Source organism: Natator depressus, chromosome 1 (assembly GCF_965152275.1).
Source record: "Natator depressus isolate rNatDep1 chromosome 1, rNatDep2.hap1, whole genome shotgun sequence".
Taxonomy (NCBI): Eukaryota; Metazoa; Chordata; order Testudines; family Cheloniidae; genus Natator; species Natator depressus.
In genome coordinates this window covers 6,212,733-6,217,474 of record NC_134234.1, presented here as the reverse complement: position 1 = coordinate 6,217,474, position 4,742 = coordinate 6,212,733, and the positions used below count along the sequence as shown (strand labels likewise).

Sequence of the window (4,742 nt, the reverse complement as noted above, 5' to 3'; positions counted from 1 at the left end):
ATAAGCCCCCTAACAGTGCAAACTGTTCACAACAGATTTTGTGTAGTTGCATATATGCCCTAACAAGAATATTTTATAAAAGTTCCTCTTGCATCTTGTTGCACAGTTTTGTTTTTATCAAGTTCATCTGAGAAATCAGTATTTCAAATTTAGCACTGCTAAAAGATATCAACAGCAATGAAAGATTAAACAAGCCAAGTTCTCTGAAGTCTTTGTCCCCCAGTATCATCCCTGTGTTTTAGACCATTAACCCAAATCTTCTCTACTTGGTTGTTCTGAGTATGAGGCCAGTGAACCATAGGCAAACCTCTACACTGCTACTCCAATTGGTCAAAGTCTCCACAAAACTATGGGAAAAATGAGATATCAGCCAATCTAGGTCATGAAGGACTTAGTACTGCAAGCGATTCAATCACCTGGACATTTGGTGGCAATCTCTGTTTCATCTGTTTCACAAATTCCAAGATGGACACCTACTTTTGACATCTTGGACACAGGGAATGGTTAGTTTGTATTTTAAAATTTCCATTTGAAAGCAACTCCAAAATTGACTGTGCAAAGCAGTAAGTTATTGGACTCCAAGGCAATGTTGCAGTTTAACACAGCACTCCATTTCCCAAGTTGTTCAGAACCCCCAGAACGGGCAACTTAACTATTTCACACCAGGCAGTGTCAGAAATAAAGCAATGGGAGCACAGAAGTTCTGTCTGATCAAGGATTAAATGCAGGCAAGCATGCACTTGTCTAAAACTGAGGTTTTTATTAGATTTAAGCACACAGACACATAAGAAATAGGTTTAGAACATCCCACATATTTATCTAACATCTGGAATGGTATTTAGTAAATGACAAAAGGTTTACAGTGGCCAGTTGCTCACCAGACAGGGAGGAAGGGTGTCAGGAAAAATGTCTCTCAAGATGACTTCAGAGGACTGCTCCAAATTACACTGTATTAGCTAATTTTTTATAACTTCTACAAAACACATAGGTCATAGTGACCCCTACTCAATCATCACTTTACCTAACTTTCAATAAACTTCATTTCTCACTTATTTACTTGTCTTATATGTCCAGTCCTCCCTTCTGATTAGCAGAAACTGACAGCTAGAGTTTGACCTTGCATCTAAAACCCTGCTTTAAAATTAACTCAAAAGTATGTAATGTTCCATTTTATTAATTCATAGCGGCTGAATGCACATCTTATGGTTGCAATTGGCTTGATCATATTCTGGGGTACACATCCCTGAAATCCAGGTAACACAGTGCAGTTCTCAAAAACACAGATTCACAACTCTCACCAATAAGCTCTAGTAGAATGTCCTTAATTCTTGCAGCACCTTTCCTGTATTAGAACTTTCCAATGGAAAAATTTGGTTTATCCTCCAGGCTTCCTGAAGAATTGGACATAGGAAAATAAGGCAAATTTTGCTCACTGGATCATTGTACATATGATAAAGAAGTTCAGTATTGTAATTGCTTTCTTTGTCTTTGTCTATCAGAAAGTGTAGCTTGTCAAACTGATCAAGAAGTCTGTTCACACAGGGTCTAATGGAAAGCCACTTTGCATCGGAAAGATGCAGTATCCTCTAGTGGTCTGGATGTCACTGAAAGGCCGAGTGATAGGGTGTGTGGAGGTGGGGGAGGATAGGTGATGCTGAAAGAGATCAGGTGATGGTCAGAAAGAGGGAACTCAGAAACGGAGAGAGCAGTCCTTGGTGATGGATGATAAGATGTTAGGTATGAGGTGCCTCTCAGACTCTGAACTTCTACAATGATAAGCTCAGACAAACTGGGATAGAGTGCCCTTGATTGACAAGGAAGTATCCTTTCCCCCTCTCATCATACAGGTTTAAAGTCAGTGGCCTTCAAGCGAGCATATTCTAGAGGTGTATTTGCCCACTTTCTCGAGAAGCTCTTTGGTTTTGGCCCCATAAATGATGGGATTGAGTGTGGTGGGGAGGAGGAAATAGAGGTTAGCCATGATGATGTGAATGTGGGGAACGATGCCCTGACCAAACCGGTGTGTCACAATGGAGAAAAAGAAGGGAGTATAAGACATCATCATCACACAGATGTGTGCTGTACAGGTGTTGAGGGCTTTCTGGTGGGCTTTCTTGGAGGAGATTCTGAGGACAGCCCTGATGATCAGACCATAGGAGAGGGCAATGAGCATCAAATCTAACCTGTTGACTACAAATGGTATCACCAAGCCGTACATCCTGTTCACTGTGAAGTCCCCACCTGACATCTTTGCCACAGCCATGTGCTCTCAGTACATGTGGGCGATAATGTGGTTGGCACAGAATGTCTGCCTGCTCAGGAGCAGGGGGAGGGGCAGAGCAAAGAGAACAGCTCTTACCAAACACACTAGCCCTAGCTTAACTATTCATGCGTTGGTGAGGATGGTGGTGTATCTCAGAGGGTTACATATGGCAACATAGCGATCAAAGGCCATTGTGACAAGGATGGCTGAGTGCATCACAGTACCTGCATAAAAGAAGAACATCTGGATGAGGCAGCCACCCACAGTAATAACTTCCAAATTGAACCAAAATATACACAGTGCCTACAGCACAATGGAGGTACACATGCTGATGTCTGTGAGCGCCAGCATACAGAGCAGCATGTACATCGGCTTGTGCAGGGTCTGCTCTTTGCCTACAACAACAGAACCATGAAATTTCCCAACAGGCTGATAAAGTAAAACGTAGAGAAAGGGACTGAAATCCAGACGTGGGCAGCTTCCAGGCCAGGGATGCCCGTTAGGATAAATGATGAAGGGTCAGAGGGGGTGAGGTTGAAATCTGTCATGAGGTGGTCAATGCGTCCATCGGGCTCAGAAATTCTCAAGGTGCCTGTGAAGGGAGAAAAGCACAGCAAGGGGGGTTACACACTTTATAACAAATAGTACAGTAAATATTTTATAGTTATTAACAATCTAGAAAGGGGGGTGAGAAGTGAAGTGGCAACCTTTACAGATCGCACCACCTTATTTAGGTCATAGTCAAGTCCAGAGAAGTCCTCAAAGGGAGCTAACCAAGCCAGGTGAATGGGTGGCATGATAGCAGCTGAACTTGGATGTCAGTAACTGCAACATATATGCCCATTGAAGGGAAAAACTTCAACTCCTCAAACACTTAACAAGATTCCTATTTAACTGTGTGAACTCAGGACAGGGACCTGGGTGTCATGGTACACAGCTGTGTGAAGCCCTGCTCAAAGTGCAAGCTTTGAGGGAAATTAAGCAAAATGTTTGGATCCAGGATTACTGGGGTGGGAAATCATACAGAAAATACAATTCCATGAGATCAGTCAGTAAATGTATCACCCCCCTGTGGACTCCTCTCTGTAGTATTGGGTACCCTTCTCACACAGGATATTGCAGAATGAGAGGAGCTCAGGCAAGGGCAATGGGAATGATCAAGGGTCCAGGGAAACTGTCATACAGAGAGAACTTGAAAAGATTGGGATTATTTCCTTACAAAGGAGATGAATAAGAGGGGATATGAGAAATGTCTATATACTTTGTAGAAAGTAGATTCAGAATGTGTTCTCCCTGTCTCATAAAACTAGATCAAGAGGACATTCAATTAAACTGAAACGTGGCAATTCAAAACTGATAAAAAAAGAAAGCTTTCTTCACTCATTGCCTAATTAGACTGAGGAACTTGTTGCCACAAGAGGTAGTTGAGGCCATGAGTTAAGTAAGAATCAGGAAGTGTTTGGACATTTATATGAATAGTGAAACCATCCAGTTACAACGTGTCATAAATATAAAGGGAAGGGTAACCACCTTTCTGTATACAGTGCTATAAAATCCCTCCTGGCCAGAGGCAAAATCCTTTCACCTGTAAAGGGTTAAGAAGCTAAGGTAACCTCATTGGCACCTGTCCCAAAATGACCAACGAGGGGACAAGATATTTTCAAATCTGGAGGGGAGGGACAAAGGGTTTTGTCTGTCTGTGTGATACCTTTGCCGGGAACAGATCAAGGATGCAAGCCTTCCAACTCCTGTAAAGTTAGTAAGTAATCTAGCTAGAAAATGCATTCTATTTCCTTTTTTTTTTTTGGCTTGTGAAATTTGCTGTGCTGGAGGGAATGGATATTCCTGTTTTTGTGTCTTTTTGTAACTTAAGGTTTAGCCTAGAGGGATTCTCTGTGTTTTGAATCTGATTACCCTGTAAGGTATTTACCATCCTGATTTTACAGAGGTGATTCTTTTACCTTTTCTTTAAATAAAATTCTGCTTTTACGAACCTAATTGATTTTTCTTTGTTCTTAAGATCCAAGGGTTTGGGTCTGTGTTCACCTGTACCAATTGGTGAGGATATTATTATCAAGCCTTCCCCAGGAAAGTGTAGAGCTTGGCAGGATATTGTGGGGGAAGACGTCTCCAGGTGGTCCTTTCCCTGTTCTTTGTCTAAATCACTTGGTGGTGGCAGAGTATCAGGTTTTTAACCTAAGCTGGTTCCCAAGGCAAGAAAGAAACCTGTGCCTTGGGGAAGTTTTAACCTAAGCTGGTAAGAATAAGCTTAGGGGGTCTTTCATGCAGGTCCCCACATCTGTACCCTAGAGTTCAGAGTGGGGAAGGAACCTTGACACAACAGTTACAGCTAAATAAATATTTTAGAAAGCCTATACACCAGGGGTGGCCAACCTGTGGCTTCAAAGCCACATGAGGTTTTTCAGAAGTTAAGATGCGACTCCTTGTCTAGGCACCAACTCCGGGGCTGGAGCTACAG

At 42.3% G+C, this 4,742-nt stretch overlaps 1 pseudogene; it reads right to left on the bottom strand.

Moving 5' to 3' along the window:
- Positions 1-1,855: 1,855 nt before the first annotated feature.
- On the bottom strand, positions 1,856-2,811 carry LOC141980490 (olfactory receptor 52N2-like; annotated as a pseudogene).
- Between the last annotated feature and the right edge of the window lie 1,931 nt (positions 2,812-4,742).